We start from the raw sequence: 20,377 nt of genomic DNA, 5'->3' as shown, positions 1-20,377 counted from the left end.
GGTTCGGAATGACACAGTTTTGTTTTTTACAAAACAGTTCACATTTCGTTTTTATGAATAAAGGATTACTCACAGTTCTTCGCGTTTTTGCTTGGTATGTGCGCTACCTCTTATCTGACCACATGCTGGAGGTCGCACTACAGCTGTTTATGAAACGTAAGTCCGTTTTTAAGCCCTGTAGTTCTTTGTTCCAACTTTTGGTCTTCTTCGTCCATATTGTGATGCACCATAAATATTCTGTCACCAATTTTATGTGGATAACCTACGACTGTGAGGGCACTATGTGTCTCATCCTGTTTGGTTTGTTTATGTACAAGTTACCAACTTAACGAATGATGTGCTGAAAACTAACGTCTTCTCTGTATGGGGGGGGGGGGGAGGGGGAGCAAGAGAGAGAGAGAGTTATTATTTAGGGATGGGCTTTTTTGTGGGCTGGAGATGTTGGTGGTTATTCAAGTTGTAGAATGTTGAATATGAATATAATAGCTTCAAAATGAGATTTTCACTCTGCAGCGGAGTGTGCGCTGATATGAAACTTACTGGCAGATTAAAACTGTGTGCCCGACCGAGACTCGAACTCGGGACCTTTACCTTTCGCGGGCAAGTGCTCTACCATCCGAGCTACCGAAGCACGACTCACACCCGGTACTCACAGCTTTACTTCTGCCAGTATCTCGTCTCCTATCTTCCAAACTTTACAGAAGCTCCCCTGCGAACCTTGCAGAATTAGCACTCCTGAAAGAAAGGAGTGCTAGTTCTGCAAGGTTCGCAGGAGAGCTTCTGTGAAGTTTGGAAGGTAGGAGACGAGATACTGGCAGAAGTAAAGCTGTGAGTACGGGGCGTGAGTCGTGCTTCGGTAGCTCAGATGGTAGAGCACTTGCCCTCGAAAGGCAAAGGTCCCGAGTTCGAGTCTCGGTCGGGCACACAGTTTTAATCTGCCAGGAAGTTTCAATACAGTAGCTGTTAGAGAATGGTTGAAAGCTTTGGTGTTCAGCTGATTTGAGTTTTGATTTGCTTGCTTCCTGGTGAGGTTCATGCCGTGGATAAGTGAGTGGAAGGGTGTGGGTGCTAGTACTACTATTGTTATTGTTATTATTGATATCGTGATAATAGTCTTCTGTTGTATTGTTACATATTATTTTATTTATTAGTGTAAACAATGAGTTGTTTGGCTTGTGTACTTGGTCATTCAACAGAGTTCTATTCCCTGCTTTGACTTTAAGCATGTGATAATTTTCTTGCAGGTTTAGGAGCTGTTTTTTTATTGTTGATTCTCAAGTGGTTAGTTTGTGATTGTGTTCTCTTACATGTTCTGCAAATGTGGAGTGGTTTGTGCCATGCTTCCAGGTTCCAATGTAGTCTTTGCATCTGATATGAAGTGTACCATTACAAACACTCTGTACCATAACAACTACACAGAATAATCAGAAAAATAGAAGAAAAAAACACAAGGTGGTACACAATGACGTACAGACACAAACTCAGACATAAAATCACTAGCTTTTTCAAAAGATGGGGAAAAAACATAGCGTACACAACAGGCAATTCTATCGAGAAATACACCCCAGAAGGGACAAAGAACAGAGACATATACAGAAAGAAGGTATATGTCAATTACAGTGTAACACTTCTGATGGGTGATACATAGGACAAGCAGGTAGAACATTTGATTTCGAAAACCAAGAACACATGAGAGTCGGGAAGTAAGGGACAAATAACTCGACATTTGCAGACACCTAAGAGAACACAATCACAAACCAAGCACTAGAGAAAAAGACATAAAAACAATTGGAATCAACAATAAGAAACACCTCCTAAATCAGCAAGAAAATTACCACATCCTGAAAATAAAAGCGGAAAGAAAAATCTCTTGAATGACCAAGTATACATGCCAAATAACTCATTGTTTACACTAATGAATAAAATAACAGGTTAACAATAAAACAGGGGAATATTTTCAAAATAAAATGAAGAATACCACAGAACATCGTTACACACAATTATCCATGCCATGAACCTCTCCAGAAAACACGTAAGCCAAAACTGAAATCAGGTGAACACCAAAGTTTTCAACCATTCTCTGACAGCTGCTATATTCATATACAACATTCTACATCAACGAATAGACGCCAGTTTTCAGCATATAACTTGTTAGGTTGGTAATATGCACATAAACAAACTAAACAGGATGAGACACATCGAGAACTTCACGATATTTAGGTCTTGAAATCACAGTTGTGGATCAAGTACATATAATCAGTGACAGAAGACTTATAGTGCATCATAACAATGGCAAGAAACAAGGTGAAAAGTGGGAGCATAAATGTTGGAAACATAAGAACAGGCTTATGTTTCGTAAATAGAGCTGTAGTGCTATCTCCAGCATGGGGCCAAACGAAAGGATACGCGGAAGCCAACGAATAACGTGAAGAACTGTAAGCAATCACTTATCTATTAAAAAGGAGAGGTGAACAGTTTTTTTTTATAATCTACAAATAACACATTCAAACCAAAACTGTATCATTCCAGTTTCTACTGATGATGCCTTAAAGTGAGAAAGGCGAAATGCGTCTGGGATATATAAAATACTGTGCAGCAAAAAAAGTGTGGTTTTTTACTTATAAAACAAATGTTTCTGTGCTTGCTGCGGAGGAAGGCCAAGCAAATAAACTCGTTTTACATTAAGTAAATGAGGGTTGGAAATGGAGTTCGTGGCTTGGATTTTTCCTTTTTTTAAAATTTTTTCAGTTGTCTTCGAGAAGTTTCAATTTTGAAAAGAAATTGAGCGCCGGATGAGTAATATTAATGGCAAATTGGGCAGGGGTGAGACGTGATATTCAATATGTCCCACGCCCTGCTGCAGCATATTACAGCGGGGTCGCGTGTTAATTATGTGATGTGGATGCAGCGCCTCCACGTCTCATGCGGTAATCGTAGCACGGCGTTATATAGTAGTGTTTGGTTATCAAGGTCTCTGATCATTCAAAAGAAAAACAATGAGATTACAGTGCGGGTGACGGCAGATTTTGGTATCATCCGCTGCTCGAAACGGTAATAACTGTGAGGTCACTGATATCGGAGGTTCGTGATTTGTGTTAATAACTTAGAGTATTGACTTATTATCCACAATGTTTATTGAACTTTGATCAGCATTACGATTAACGAGTTTAACTTTGTGGCTTTTGCTACGATTACAAAGTAATAATTCACGTGGAATGTTGTATAATCATAAGCAGCCGTATTATAAACATTGTTGCGGCAGGAATTGCAAGATTGAATAAATAAATGACGTCCCTTAAAACAATTTACTTACTCTTACAGGAAAATAAACTTTCAATTTTGCCATAATATTTTAAGTGTCAAATCATAAACGAAGACACTACTGTACGTGGTCATCTGCAAATGCAGTATCAATTTTAAAATGTACAAGGTGGGCAAATTAATGCTGCAAAAGTGGAGCTAACCATGCACGACGATATTGAATAGCCAACTAAACGGCAACGTTCTGTGAGCTGGAGTGTGGAATGTCAGAAGTCTGACCGTGCTAGACAAGTTAGAAAATCTTCTTCCTCTTCCTGAAACGTTTCTGTTTATGTAGGTCATTCGCAAAGACTTTTCCGAACTTTCCTTCTCTCCCACACTATATTTTATCGTCTCATCTCATTACAGACCTCTTGAGTTCACATCTTCCTTCACCTTCTCCCTCCATCTTATTCTGGTCTTTCAGTTGGCACTCGTCCAGGTTCTGTCCGTTCTCGGGCTCTTCTCGGAAGTCTTACTGGTCTCATTCTTTTAATGTGGCCAAACCATTTAATTATGTTACTTTCCATGTATTTCTCTACGGACTTGATCTGTTGGGTGTTTCGTATTATTTCATTTCTTATCCTTCAATCTCTCTTCTTGTTGAGGATCCCTCGTAGAAAGCGCGTCTCTGTTGCTGTATTATGTTCAGATCTTTCTTTGTCCATGTCCAGCATTTTGACCCATGGGCACATAATATAACTCGTACATCACGATCTTTGCTTTTGCAGGTATTTTCCAATATGTAATCATGTCCGACACATAATAACGAAATTACGAACAATTTCTTGTTCTTTCCGAAGTTTCACGGTTGACATTTCCTTCCTAGATACTTCAAAACAACTACTTGTTTAGTAATTTTTCCATTGCAAGCTACATCTTTCATTTTTTTCCTGTTGATTTTCATTACTTCGTTTTTTGTTATTCTTGTTGCTTCTTCTGTTACTCTCTGCCCAGTGTTGAGTTTCTCTTTCTGCTCATTTTCCTCACGAATCATCGCATCACGTGCATATACTTTAATTTTCATATGATCTGTTGTTGACCCTTGGCGAACTTTACTTATGATGTTGTCTATAACTGGTGAGAGCACTTTTCCTTGCCGAACGCCTTTGTCTCTTATAAACCGTTCTGAATTTCTACCGTCCATTATAACCATATTCAATCATTTTTTGTGCATGTTTCTGATTCTCAGCTGCGTCACTTTTACAGTTCTGGTCTATTCAGACCTCGCCATATCTCTTAATTTCTAATAGGGTCATGATTACGATTGTTTTCCCAAATTTCCATATCATTTCTACAACGTGCCTGCGTATAAATATGGATCTGTAGTTGATCTTCCAGGTCGAAATCCTCGTTACTCCCCTCTAAATTGTGATTCTATCTTATTCCTGATTTTCTGTAACGTTATGTTTTCATAAATCTTCATGAATTGGGACAGTACTGCTATATCTCTGTACTTTTCACGGAGCACCTTGGTCCCTTCCTTAAAGATGTGTGCAATAGTTGCCTTTGTAAGACATCAGGAATCTCTCCATACGTCCATAATATCCTCATTATTCTACAAAGCCACTGAATTGGGATAGGTCTGCAGCTTTGCTCATTTCAACTCTGATGTCACCTACTCCAGGAACTTTGCTATTTCTCGTTTCTAATGGAGATTTCTCCACAGTCCACATCTGCTGATTTCCCCTTTCTATTTGCTTTGTGATATTTGCTTCGTCTTCGTCTACCTCATTACGTATATTTGTTTCATCCTACTCTTCATATAGTTCTTGAAAGTATTCCTACCAAACTATCAAAACTACTTCTTCCTTCTCTCTTTGTCCATAACGTTCGAAGAATTTTCTTTTGCTTCCTTCTGTTACATAATTTTCGGTGTAATATAATCTTGCCATCCTTGAAATTTTCTTCCATTTCTTGTTTTGAATTTTTCCCAAGACAACTTCTTTGCCAATGCTATCATTTTGCTTGCAGTTCTGCTGCATGATTATATTATGTTATGTACCGTTCTGATTTGAACCCCTCTCTCCATGCGTTATTCTTATTCTTGACAGCTTCTGCAATTCCCTCATTCCACGATGCAGTTTTCTTGTGCCTGTCTTCTGCTGATGTCTTCCCACATGTTTCTTCCTCCGTCTTGACTTTTACCTTTTTGAACCTCCTCCATTCTTCCTCTACATCCTTTCTCTCGTCTTTAAGAAGCTGTTCCTTAATCTTCTCTCTTTATATCTAAAGGGTTTCTCCATCTTTTAGTTTCCGGCAACTGATTCTTGCCTGTCTTTTTCCTCCGTATGCACGTTTTCTTTTCTTCAGTGTCTGTGGTATTCGTCGAGATTGAGGCTTGGTTTCAATTTGACATTGCCAGGCATCGCATGGCTTCTTCAGTTATCGTAATAAAGTCCATAATGGATGGCTGCTTCAAAATTCATCAATGTCTCGTAAATCTGTGACCAAATCTTCTCTTACACTATCCGTTACCGGTTACCCATTTATTTTAGAAAATATAAAATGGCTTAGTCTATATATAGTGCAGGTAAGTGAAGCGAAATGGAAATACGACGAGGATTTCTGATCAGACGGGTGATAGGTAATGTCAACAGCAGCAGAATATTTCATAATGGGAGTAGTATTTGTTATGAATAATAAATTAGGGGAGAAAGTGAGTGACAGGATGGTCCTCGTTGTCTCGTGTAAGTTTGAGGTTTATTCTCATCAGAATGCCGTTAGTTTAGGTTTAAATGCTGACCTCACAAGCTGGTTGTTTTGTTGGATTGGGGGAAGGAGACCAAACAGCGAAATCATCAATCCGACTGGATTAGGGAAAGATAGGGAAGGCAGTCGGCCGTCCTGTTTCACTGGTACCATCCCGGCATTTGCCTCAAGCGATTTGAAGCAATCACGGAAAAATCACTATGGCCGGGCGCGGGTTCGAATCGTCGTTCTCCGGAATGCGAGTCCAGTGTGCTAACCACTGCTCGACTTCGCTCTGTCACAAGCAGAAAATTAAGATACGGAAGGGGCGGGAGGTTAAGAGGACCCTAAGGCTAATACAGCATTTAAATGGAGTTGAAATCTGATAATCGTAGCGGACTGGCACGCTGCAGTGGGGGAAGGAAAGGGGAGAAAGAGATACGGAGCAATATGGGCTCGGTAGTAGGAATGAGAGAGGAGAAAGACTATTTGAATTAGAGAGTAAATTTCGGATAGTAATAGTGAATACACTCTTCAAATATTACTAAAAGAGGAAGGATACGGGGACACGGCCAGGAGATACGAGAAGATTTCAGCTAGAATAAAACATGGTGGGACAGAGATTTCTAAATCAGAATGTGAATAGTAAGAAGTACCCATGAGGACATATAGATTCAAATCAAAATTTAGTAATGATGAGAAGTAGTTTTAAGTTAAAGAGAATCGTCTGGAAGGATCACTGTGGTAGGAAGTTGGATAATGAAGAAAAAAAGGGGATGGATGAGGTGCGTTTGGAGTTATAAGGCTGTAGTTACTGTGACACTGCATACCTTGGTAGGCTGTAAAGCGATGAGAAATAGCCAGCTGTAAAAAGGGCTGTGAGAGAAACTAGAAAAATAAAGATAGGTACTTGCCAGAAAATTTTGGAAAGGTGAAAACTGGGAAAAAATTGAAGAAGTGAGTTCGAAACAATATTCAGAAAAATTAAAAGTATTTGCGTCAACATTAACAATGTAAGAGGAATTCCAGAGGAAAAAGTTAATACACGGAAAGAGTGCATTGAAGACCTCTATGAGGTGTGAATGGGGAACCAGTATTCGGGTCAGAATTCAACAGAGTTTAGGGAGACTTGCAGTCAAATAAGGCCGAGGTCATAGACAGCTTTCCTTCCAGTTTTGCGCTATCGTTGGCAAAAGTGGCAACCAAATGACAGATCAGGTTAGTTGCAGAATGGAAATATTCCATCGGACTACCGGAAACATCCATAAAATCCCAAAGGTAGGAGCGAAAACTATCGTAGAGTCAGCTTGAGAGCTCATGTATAATGTTGCTGTCTATAACAACGTACAGAAAAAGAGAAAACATTGAGCATCTGTTAGACGACGATGCTTGGGTTTAGGAAACGTAAAGGCACCCGACGTAAGATCTGAAGTTGAGCATTAAAATGCAAGCCAGACTGATGAATATAAAAGACTCGTTCATAGGATTCGTCGACCAGAAAAAGTGTATGACAGTGTAAAATGGCGGCAGTTCTTAGGAACTGTGATGGAAATATGGCTGATATATAAGGTGAGACGGGTAATAAATAGTATATATAACAACCAGAGTGGCAAAAGATGAATGGAAAAAATTGCTCTGAGCACTATGGGACTCAACTTCTGAGGTCATCAGTCCCCTAGAACTTAAAACTACTTAAAGGACATCACACACATCCACACCCGAGGCAGGATTCGAACCTGCTACCGTAGTCGTCGCGCGGTTTCAGACTGTAGCCCAGACGAATGGAAAACCAAGGACGAATAGTTTGGACTAATATAAGTGTAGGACAAGGACGGAGTCTTACGTTACTATTGTTCACTTAGTACCTCAAAAAATTGACGACGGTAATAGAATATCCTAAATTAGTGGTAAAATTCATTGTGATAGGATATCAGTGACAAGAATCGCTGATGACATAGCTCTCATCAGTGAAATAGTTACAGCATCCGTTGAATGGAATGATCGTTGTTTTGAGTACATAGTATAGACTGAGGGTAAACTGAATAAAGACGAAAATACTGAGGAGCAGCTGGAATGAGATTAGTGAAAATCTTAAAATCGAGTTTGTTTACGAAGAATTAGATGAAGTGAAATAATTCTGTTACCTCTGGAGCAGAGTTTGACTGACGAAACAAGAACATAAACATCAAATTGGCACTAACGAAAAGAGTATTGATAGTCTTAATTGAGGAAGAATATAATGAGAGAGTACGTTCGCAGCACAGAAGTTTATGGAAGCGAATCGTGGATTCTGGGAGAACAGTAAATGAGAGCATCCAAGTGTCTGAGATGTGATGCTGCAGCAGAATGTTGAAAATCAGGTGTACAAAGCAAGGAATGACGAGGTTTTCCCCACAGTCGGCGAAGAAAGAAACATATGGAATACGCTGCCAAGATGAAGCGACAGGATGATAGGACATCTGGGAGGACATAAGGGAACAACATCCATGGTTCTACAAGGAACTGTTGCTAGTAATAACTGCAGATGGTGACAGAGATTGAAACATATCTAACAAATGCCTGAGAACGTAGGGTACAAGAGCTATTCTGAAACGAAGAGTCTGGCACAGGATAAGTAGTCGCGGCGAGGGGCATCAATTCAGTCAGAAGACTAAGGACCAGATAAAAAAAGTGCGATTAAAATTTAGATGGAAATGATATCAGTGATATTTCCAGAATGAGATTTTCACTCTGCAGCGGATTGTGCGCTGATATGAAACTTCCTGGCAGATTAAAACTGTGTGCCCGACCGAGACTCGAACTCGGGACCTTTGCCTTTCGCGGGTAAGTGCTCTACCAGAGCACTTGCCCGCGAAAGGCAAAGGTCCCTAGTTCGAGTCTCGGTCGGGCACACAGTTTTAATCTGCCAGGAAGTTTCATATCAGTGATATTTGTTGACGGTATTGCTATTCTCTACGAAACACCAATAATGTCCTAAATGGACTTAACAGATAAACAACTACAGAGCAGTGCGTGGAAACCACAGGGTGATCGATCCAGATAACATGCTGGACACAATTTCTACTTAAATTACATCCTTCCACACAGGATACATTTAAAAAGTACCCATCCAACAGTCAAGGCATTACTGGCTTCTGCCGATGAATTGTTTTGTAATACGGGCCTCATAGCACGTACTGATTTTGTGAAATAGATACGCAAATCATTCGTAGTATCCTTTCCAAATACACTTAATACTTCCGTCTCTAATGATCTCTGTATGGACATACACTATGTGATCAAAAGTATCCGGACACCTGGCTGAAGCTTGCTAACAATTTCGTGGCACCCTCCATCGCTAATACCGCAATGCAGTATGGTGTGGGCCCACCCTTAGTCTTTATAACAGCTTTCACTCTCACAGAAATACGTTCACTCAGGCGTTGGAAAGTTTCTTGGGGAATGGCATCCCATTCTTCACGGAGTGCTGCACTGAGGAGAGGTATCGATGTCGGTCGGTGAGGCCTCGCACGAAGTCGGCGTTCCAAAACATCCCAAAGATGTTCTATTGGATTCATGACAGGACTCTGTGCAGGCCAGTCCATTACAGAGATGTTATTGTCGTGTAATCACTCCGACACAGTCCGTGCGTTATGAACAGGTGCTCTATCGCGTTGGAAGATGCCGTCGCCATCCCCGAAATTCTCTTCGACAGTGGAAAGCAAGATGGTGCTTAAAAATTAATGTATGCCTGTGCTGTGATAGTGCCACGCAAAACAACAATGGGTGCAAACCCCTCCATGAAAAACACGGCCACACCATAACACCGCCTCCTCCGAATTTTACTGTTGGCACTACACACGCTGGCAGATGACGTTCACCGGGCATTCACCATATCCACACCCTGCTACCGGTTCCCCACATTGTGTACCGTGATTCGTCACTCCACACAACCACACAACGTTTTTCCACTGTTAAATCGTCGAATGTTTACGCTCCTTACACCAAACGAGGCGTCGTTTGGCATTTACCCTTTATGCGTGGCTTATGAGCAGCTGCTCAACCATGATATCCAAGTTTTCTCACCTCCCGCTTGTCATAGTACTTGCAGTGGACCTTGATGCAGTTTGGAATTCCTGTGTCTGGAGAGATATCTGCCTATTAAACATCACGACCCTCTTCAACTGTCGGCGGTATCTGCAGTCAACAGACGAGGTCGGCCTGTACGCTTTTGTGCTGTACGTGTCCCTTCACGTTTCCACATCACTATCACATCGGAAACAGTGGACCTAGGGATGTTGAGGAGTGTGGAAGTCCCACGTATAGACGTGTGACACGAGTGACACCCAATCACCCGACCACTTTTGAAGTCCGGGAGTTCCGCGGAGCGACCCATTCTGCTCTCTCATGAAGTCTGAGCTCGCTGATATGGAGTACCTGGCAGTAGGTGGCAGCACAATGGACAAAATACGAAAAACTTATGTTTTTGGGGGTGTGAGGATACTTTTTATCGCATAGTCTAACTTTAAACCCGAATCTAACTTCTTTACGATTGAGTTTGATCATTCGTTGAAGATTACGACTCGTTTCTTCACTTCAACAACTTAATTTCTTTTAACAACAAACTGTCTAAGATATTTCGTTTTATAGTTAGACAGTATTTTAGTTCAGCTATATGCTTAAACATACAATTACTTCAAAAAGCCATACAAATTAATCTAATTCTTACGTGCTAACACTTTATTTACTTGATCGTCGCCAGTGGCAAGCAACGTAAGGAAAGCATCATTTGCTTCCGCGACAAGTGGAGATATTTTCACGCTGGACTTATAAACAGGTGTTCGTTATGGCTCAGATAGAAGGAAATTTCAACATACTGAGAAGATATATGCTTTGTGCATTTTTGTTGTTGTTGTTGTTTTTTCATTCTTTCGCCCTTGTGGTTCAGGTAGCCTCGCAGTACTGCAGTTTGCCCTTCCGAGTTCATTTTTCCAGTATAAATTTTTAAAACTATCAAAATGGACAGTCTTGCCTGAAAGCCTTTGAATAAAAAATTATACAAATTGATGTTATTCTTTATCGTAATCATTAAACATTTTTTTCCACCGAGTGCTTTGTCCATTTAGTAACGTGCGGCGTCTAGAGTAGAATGTGTATGGAAATAATGGGAAAGAACTTCCAAAACTAAGCTGTTGGAAAGAGGAGGAGAAATTTTAGGGAAAGGAGAGCCCTGAGATGAAATGGGAAAGGAATATTTTGTTAAATTTAGAAAAACCGTCTGGCTTGTGTGATGATGTCGATGTGACACAGAAGAAGTGGCATTAATTTCTGTTAAATAGGGCGTGAGAGTTTTTAAGTGTAATACTAATGTGGCGCTGTGGTACGAGTATGAGTAGAGAGTTGATAAACTGCGCTGAAACCGTTTGATGATAGTTGTATACATGATATTTTCCATGGTCAAACTTTATGAGTACATATGTCATAGCTTCCAAATTGTATGTATTATCCTGTATAATTTTACATATTACAAGGCAAAAAGTAAATAAACTCGCAAACTAAACTCGCAAACCGTGATGAAACTTCGTTCGAGCATTCTTGGGTGATAATGGGGGACAATTGGTGTTTGCTCAAGGAACACGGACGGCAAGTGAGATTCAACCGCATGGGCCATAGAACCTGGATCGTTACTGCTTATAACAAAGTGAAGCTCAGGAAATTTTGGTGAAAGCATACTAAATAAAACCACAAAGAACAGTAGCGATACAAAAGAAGAAGGCACGACGTTGTTACGTCCGTCAGCACTGGATTACAACCAGCAGCACTGGATGGTTATGATATCAGGTTCACTCCGTTGCTGAAACACTACTCCTTCGTCCTGCAGGAAAGAAGCAGTGTTCACCCAAACGAGTCTGGTTTGCATGATGCGTAGGTAATTCGAATTTATTCAATATGGGAGAGAGGAGGGGTGAAACTGGCTACAAAGGACTCAAGCGGAAAACGGTTAACGGATATGAAAGGCCAGTTGGAATGGATACCACTAGAAGATTTGTAGAGGACAGAAGAGATTTGATTCACTAGTACTCATGATCCCGTTGGCATCGTAATAGGGCTGATGACATGTGGAGGTTGGTGACAGCACGTATTTCCGACGTTCTCCCAGTTGGTTTCAGGTTATTGTGTATCTTTTACTGGAAGGTTACAGTAGGCTTCCACTCTTTATACGGTCGACGGATTTCTGACGTCAAATGCCGCAGTGTTGCACATCTAAAGACGACAACGAAGTCTGAGAAGGCCACACACTGCAGACGTATTGCAGCGGCGAAGTAAATGTGGGGTAGCCAGCCAGGGGCATTAGGGCAGGCGGTGACAGCGCGGGGTTTACTTCACACCCCGGGGGTCCGCAAGGAGCCCGCAGTACCGCCGGCAGGCTGCGGTCGGCGCCAGCTGGCGAACTGCCCGAACGTTGCGCCACTGGCACGGGAGTGTAAGGGAAGGCAGAGGAAGGCAAGGGAAGGGAAGGGAAGGCAAGGGCCCGTCAGGTGACGCCCGCTCCATCTCTCATCTGTCCCCGCCAAATGGCTGTCATCCTTACCCTGCTGATTACCGCAAACACTCACACTGTTGCTAGCTAGGTACATAATATCACTAGGTACAATATATGACCGGTTTGGTATACGTCCAGTATTTGAAATCCCAACCACAAACAGATTCAAAACAAACCGATCTGAATATACTATATAAAGATCACTATTGCAAGAAAAGTCATGACTCCATCACGCCACCATCGTCATGAAAGCCCCCTTCTGCGTTGTAGAAACTTTAGCAAATGTCACATTGGAATATCTTCCTACCGACATACTTGCCTTGCGCCAATCTTGAGCAAACTTCTTGCATCCTGCCTCTCACAATGCATCCATAAGCACATTGATCAATACCTGCCATTTCTTGCACACATTGTGGATCGTCTTCTGACTTCTCATGATGAACAACTCCGCGACCTTCTTCTCTTCCTGCACCCACAGCACAACAAACGTTGCCTCTTACTCTCCCCCTAAGTTGACATTGAAAACGACCATGTCAGGCATTCTGCTGTCCTGTTAAATCTCCACTGGTAGGCGTTTCAATCAATTACTCACTAATTTTTATCTCGACTGCAAATATATCACAGGGATCAGTCCAATCATCGATTATGTACCTCTTATAAACAGCCAGTTCCGAGAAAAAGACCTCATGTGTACCAACAGGCTGACAACTCTAGCTTCCTATCAGTGAATCCTACGCTCCAGTCATCCCCAAGGTCCTTAACGACCGCAACCATTATATGGCGTGTTTTATGTCAGTGCGTGAGTATCAGTCCGAGTGTAACATTGGCGCATGCGCCAAGTAGTAACGCTCATTCCGATAAGGGCACTGTGTTTTGTTCTCGCGATGCGATGAGTTTTAGTTTTTTGTTTCGCTACTTTTTGTGTGTTGGTTGCTCTGTATTTTTTACCTTTACTCTTGTAATAGTTCCTACGTACAATGTACCTAGTAATGCAATCAAACAGCGAGCTCCATCTGTTTTGCATTCCTAGTCTCACGAGCCCAGGGTATAGCATTGATCCTCGTGAGTTCTGTATTTAGTATTCTACTATCAAGTAACGTTCCGTTGCTGTGTTTAAGATACTCTGATGTACGTGTTATTCCTGTAAAAGACATAGTAAGCTCTCAAGATCAGATTCTCATACTAAGCGGCCAAACTCCCTTTAACTCTCGGTATAACCTGTGTTACCTTCCATCAGAACAGCAAAAGTCCAGATTACAGTTACAGAGAAAACGACCCAAGCATTCAACCCCCAAGATCTTTCCCTGATGATTTCTGACCGTCTAACCCTTCTATCTAAAATATTACGACGTCTTGAACGAGCACACGAACAAAAACAAACTTCCTCACCTACTGAGCACCCAAAAGAAATACCATCATAGAGCTAAACAATCAGAACAACTAACGTGTGACATGAATTCCTTCGACAGTAATCCATATAAAAAAATCCCAAATATGTGCAATATTTTACGTGTCCAAGTAGAGTAAAATTGAATCTCTAGACCTCGCAAACGGATAAAGATATCTGCAAAAGTTTCGAAGTGGTTCGAGATCGATATCTTAGGATTAAATCTTAAAAATCACGCCCACTTGTTGTGCGTAGCCGTGTTGGAATCTGCTGCTAGGTTTGGATACGGAAAATGGTAAACATCGAAGGGGCAACCTGTGAGCAAGTAAATTCTAACTTCTATACCTCGGCAACCGATGGAGATACCAACAACATTTTCAAAGGTGTTTGAGATCATGATCTCAAGAAGACATTGAGAAAATGTCAGTCATTTGCTTTGCATACCCTTTTGGATTCCGCTGCTCGGTTTTGGTACGAAAAAACCGGAACAAAACTAGTTTCTTCGCGTTTGATAGGGATCTGCTCATGAGTAGTTAATGGTGCCTTCAAAAGCCCCTTAAAACCCACCTTAGACCAAATCAAATTCAGAAAGTACCAAACTATTTGCTACCTTTGCCTTCGCAGGAAGAAGTGTGTAATACTAAGCCTTCGCCTCCATGCTATAGGATTGTGACCCGTACGCCATTCTTTTGACTTTAACCTACCTTTCTTGTCACCAGTATAACCAGAGGTATGAGCCACGGAGAAACTCCGTTTTTATGCTCCTCGTCTTTGAACTGTTAGGTATCGCATGCTCTCGCTTGTGTACCGATCAACTGGTCATATACACTCATCTATTTGAAATTCTAAGCCTTTTCTATTCGTGAGGTTATGATCAATTACAATGTAATGGCGGATAAGTGGCAATAAGGCACCTCCAAATCACCTTCCATCTTGATAATAATAATGCCCTTAATTATTAAAAAAGATACTTGGCTAGAAGGAAAGAAAGTAGTTTACCTGTGGATAACGAGCATAAACACTCACAAGCCACTTAGGCGTGTAAGTTACTCAATTGTCCTTTGGGGCTCAATCACCAGTTTAGGCCTCATTTCTGAAGGGTCAAGAAGAAAGAAGGCCTGTGCTGTGTTAGGGTAACCTGTGAAGAGTTTCCACCTGGGTGCTCAGCCGCTTCACAGCTCTGGCTAGTGTCCTCGTAACCGCGGTACCAGACAGGCACTACCGAACAGAATGCACTCGGTATAGCTGAACACTCATGGCTAGGGGGATGGGATACATACGCGCCTGGTGGGCGAGGAAGCTAGATCTCCTATAGGAGTGGAATCTGCCGACAGCATCCCGATATAAGACACTGACAAGCTGTATCCTTTTTTTCGCTATACTCAGAAGTCACGTGTTCGACCTATAGGGATAATGGCTCATTGGAATGACTTCGACAGAGATATTGAAGTGAAAATTTTCGGCTTCCTCTTAAGTTCAATCAACTCTGTCATCAATTAATTTTATTTAGAGGGCTATAATAAAAAGTTAACTATAAATATTAAGACAAAAATATTTATTTCATAATCTGTCTGGGTGTACTACAGCATCATCTTACACTCTGTCTACTGCCTGATGAAGACCGCTGTATCGTGGCCGAGACGTGGATTATCTTAGAATTTTAGCATTTTAAGAACTTTATAATCTTATCGCCGAAGTTTAGCGGTAGTGAATTTCATTAGTAATCAAAACGATACGGTGCTAGATCCCACCCACTGCTTAAATAATGAATAAAAGTCATCAGCAGTGGAAACCGAAGATTTCCAGCTTAAGGAGTCAGCAACATTCTGCCATAGGCCTTGTGGAAGAGAGAGGTGGGGCGGAAAGAAGCTCGACAAACCCATTTGTCTTGGAGTGGGAAACTGCACCTAGAAGGCGTAAAAATCAGCACTGCTGGACTGCACAAAACTGTATCCATACAACATACGTCCATTAACCGAAAACAGAGCGAGGTAGCGCAGTGGTTAGACACTGGACTCGCATTCGGGAGGACGACGTTTCAATCCCGAGTCCGGCCATCCTGATTTAGGTTTCCGAAAATTCCCTAAATCGGTCCAGGCAAATGCCGGAATGGTTCCTTTCAAAGGGCACGGCCGACTTCCTTCCCCGTCCTTCCCTAATCCGATGAGACCGATGATATCGCTGTCTGGTCTCCTTCCCCAAACAACCCAACCCAACCCCCTCCATTAACTGAAAAGTGTTACGATCATCTCTGCAATTGTAAAATATTCTGGATTGGTCCGTCATTTGGATCTAAAGGAGAGAAGAGCCAGGAAAGGGGGGAGGGGGCGGAGGATTGTGAGGAACATACTGGGAAACCAACGAAACCTTAACGTTGCCGCAGTCGGAGCACGAAGTATTAGGAGTGTTAAAGTAGTAAGGAGAGTTAAGTATCTGAAAATAGAAATGCAAAGACTCATTGTAGATATAGCGGCGCCCAGTGAACTCGTAGAGGATAGAACAAAAGGAGTTGTGACCAGAGGACTACATGGTAAATCAACAGCGGCAGAAAATGGTGTAATGGGAGCAGGATTTGTTATAACATTCGTTATGACAGGGAAGGTAGGTCAGAGAGTGACTCACATCAAACAACGTAGAGGTAAAATCTTTCATATCATTAATCGACAGGAAACTAATGCCAAAATCAATAATTCAGGTACAAACGCAGACATAAAAAGCTGAAGACGAAGAGAGAGAGAGAGACAGTACGTTAGGGCATTGAATGCCTAACTCACAATCAGTACATACAGAATATTATAATTTTACAATCATAAGAAACTTTACTGTGTGATTAAATGATGATGGCGTCCTCTTGGGTAAAATATTCCGGAGGTAAAATAGTCCCCCATTCGGATCTCCGGGCGGGGACTACTCAGAAGGACGTCGTTATCAGGAGAAAGAAAACTGGCTTTCTAGGGATCGGAGCGTGGAATGCCAGATCCCTTAATCGGGAAGGTAGGTTAGAAAATTTAAAAAGGGAAATGGATAGGTTAAAGTTAGATATAGTGGGAATTAGTGAAGTTCGGTGGCAGGAGGAACAAGACTTTTGGTCAGGTGATTACAGGGTTATAAATACAAAATCAAATAGGGGTAATGCAGGAGCAAGTTTAATAATGAATAAAAAAATGGAGTGCGGGTTAGCTACTACAAACAGCATAGTGAACGCATTATTGTGGCCAAGATAGACACAAAGACCATGCCTACTACAGTAGTACAAGTTTATATGCCAACTAGCTCTGCAGATGATAAAAAAATAGATGAAATGTATGACGAGATAAAAGAAATTATTCAGGTAGTGAAGGGAGACGAAAATTTAATAGTCATGGGTGACTGGAATTCGTCAGTAGGAAAAGGGAGAGAAAGAAACATAGTACGTGAATATGGATTGGGGGGAAGGAATGAAAGAGGAAGCCGCCTTGTAGAATTTTGCACAGATCATAACTTATACATAGCTAACACTTGGTTCAAGAATCATAAAAGAAGGTTGTATACCTGGAAGAATCCTGGAGATACTAATAGGTATCAGATAGATTATATAATGGTAAGACAGAGATTTAGGAACCAGGTTTTAAATTGTAAGACATTTCCTGGGGCAGATGTGGATTCTGACCACAATCTATTGGTTATGAACTGCAGATTGAAACTGAAGAAACAGCAAAAAGGTGGGAATTTAAGGAGATGGGACCTGGATAAACTGAAAGAACCAGAGGTTGTAGAAAGTTTCAGGGAGAGCATAAGGGAACAATTGACAGGAATGGGGGAAAGAAGTACAATAGAAGAAGAATGGGCAGCCTTGAGGGATGAAGTAGTGAAGGCAGCAGACGATCAAGTAGGTAAAAAGAAGAGGGCTAATATAAATCCTTGGGTAACAGAAGAAATATTGAATTTAATTGATGAAAGGAGAAAACATAAAAATGCAGTAAATGAAGCGGGCAAAAAGGAATACAAACGTCTCAAAAATGATATCGACAGGAAGTGCAAAATGGCTAAGCAGGGATGACTAGAGGACAAATGTAAGGATGTAGAGGCTTGTCTCACTAGGGGTAAGATAGATACTGCCTACAGGAAAATTAAAGAGACCTTTGGAGAGAAGAGAACCACTTGTATGAATATCAAGAGCTCAGATGGCAACCCAGTTCTAAGCAAAGAAGGGAAAGCAGAAAGGTGGAAGGAGTATATAGAGGATTTATACAAGGGCGATGTACTTGAGGTCAATATTATGGAAATGGAAGAGGATGTAGATGAAGACGAAATGGGAGATAAGATACTGCGTGAAGAGTTTGACTGAGCACTGAAAGACCTGAGTCGAAACAAGGCCCCCGGAGTAGACAACATTCCATTAGAACTACTGATGGCCTCAGGAGAGCCAGTCATGACAAAACTCTACCATCTGGTGAGCACGATGTATGAGACAGGCGAAATACCCTCAGACTTCAAGAAGAATATAATAATTCCAATCCCAGAGAAAGCAGGTGTTGACAGATGTGAAAATTACCGAACTATCAGTTTAATAAGTCACAGCTGCAAAATACTAACGCGAATTCTTTACCGACGAATGGAAAAACTGGTGGAAGCCGACCTCGGGGAAGATCAGTTAGGATTCCGTAGAAATACTGGAACACGTGAGGCAATACTGACCTTACGACTTATCTTAGAAGAAAGATTAAGGAAAGGCAAACCTACGTTTCTAGCATTTGTAGACTTAGAGAAAGATTTTGACAATGTTAACTGGAATACTCTCTTTCAAATTCTGAAGGTGGCAGGGGTAAAATACAGGGAGCGAAAGGCTATTTACAATTTGTACAGAAACCAGATGGCAGTTATAAGAGTCGAGGGGCATGAAAGGGAAGCAGTGGTTGGGAAAGGAGTGAGACAGGGTTGTAGCCTCTCCCTGATCTTATTCAATCTGTATATTGAGCCAGCAGTAAAGGAAACAAAAGAAAAATTCGGAGTAGGTATTAAAATTCATGGAGAAGAAGTAAAAACTTTGAGGTTCGCCGATGACATTGTAATTCTGTCAGAGACAGCAAAGGACTTGGAAGAGCAGTTGAACGGAATGGACAGTGTCTTGAAAGGAGGATATAAGATGAACATCAACAAAAGCAAAACGAGGATAATGGAATGTAGTCAAATTAAGTCGGGTGATGCTGAGGGAATTAGATTAGGAAATGAGACACTTAAAGTAGTAAAGGAGTATTGCTATTTAGGGAGTAAAATAACTGATGATGGTCGAAGTAGAGAGGATATAAAATGTAGACTGGCTATGGCAAGGAAAGCGTTTCTCAAGAAGAGAAATTTGTTAACATCGAGTATAGATTTAAGTGTCAGGAAGTCGTTTCTGAAAGTATTTGTATGGAGTGTAGCCATGTATGGAAGTGAAACATGGACGATAACTAGTTTGGACAAGAAGAGAATATAAGCTTTCGAAATGTGGTGCTACAGAAGAATGCTGAAAATAAGGTGGGTAGATCACGTAACTAATGAGGAGGTATTGAATAGGACTGGGGAGAAGAGAAGTTTGTGGCACAGCTTGACTAGAAGAAGGGATCGGTTGGTAGGACATGTTTTGAGGCATCAATGGATCACAAATTTAGCATTGGAGGGCAGCGTGGAGGGTAAAAATCGTAGAGGGAGACCAAGAGATGAATACACTAAGCTGATTCAGAAGGATGTAGGTTGCAGTAGGTAGTGGGAGATGAAGAAGCTTGCACAGGATAGAGTAGCATGGAGAGCTGCATCAAACCAGTCTCAGGACTGATGACCACAACAACAAAGAAACTGGAATGCTTTTGGAGGAAATGGAATGGAATATTGAGGCATAGAGCAATATATCCTAGGTAGCAGACATGACTGAAGAGAAATACCAAAACATTTCCCCGGTGAATTTCACCTGGTAAAAGGCAGTCCACTGTTGATATATCATTAGAGAAGGAATTATACTTGGAATCGACATGGAAGCAGCGGAAGATGCAACTGAATTACATCATGATGACACCAAGATGCGTAAATCAGATAGTAGCTTGTAAGGCTTACTAAGGTGCAGATATAGACTCTGTCGACTATCTCGTAACAGTGAGGAGTTACCTCAAATTTAAGAGACTGGGCTGGAGAAAACAACTTGGAAGGAAACTGGATACTGGAGCAATAAGGAACGATATGGAAGTTTGAAGTTGTCTATTATCATAGAGAGTAAGAAAATGAATACCACAGCAGGCAGTTCACTTGAAGAGGAGTGGGTGCCTCTAAAAAGCGCTATCACAGAAGTTCAAAAGGCAAATAATGTTAGAAAGAAGGTAGTTGCCTAAAGATATTTCAACTATTCTATCTCAACAGTTCGTCGAAGCAAAGAAGTATAAAATTATGGGGAAGATCTAGGAACACAGCAGTGTCAGTCACTCAGAAAATAAATAATTGTAAGGAAATAAAGGCAAAATGGT

At 41.3% G+C, this 20,377-nt stretch overlaps 1 non-coding gene across 1 annotated transcript; it reads left to right on the top strand.

The window, feature by feature from the left end:
• Nucleotides 1-849: 849 nt before the first annotated feature.
• Trnas-cga (transfer RNA serine (anticodon CGA)) lies at nucleotides 850-924 on the top strand. The gene has a single exon. It is a non-coding gene; the product is annotated as a tRNA-Ser (tRNA).
• The last annotated feature ends 19,453 nt before the right edge of the window (nucleotides 925-20,377 follow it).

This window comes from Schistocerca nitens, chromosome 6, assembly GCF_023898315.1.
Source record: "Schistocerca nitens isolate TAMUIC-IGC-003100 chromosome 6, iqSchNite1.1, whole genome shotgun sequence".
Classification (NCBI taxonomy): domain Eukaryota; kingdom Metazoa; phylum Arthropoda; class Insecta; order Orthoptera; family Acrididae; genus Schistocerca; species Schistocerca nitens.
This window is presented reverse-complemented; position numbering and strand designations above follow the sequence as displayed.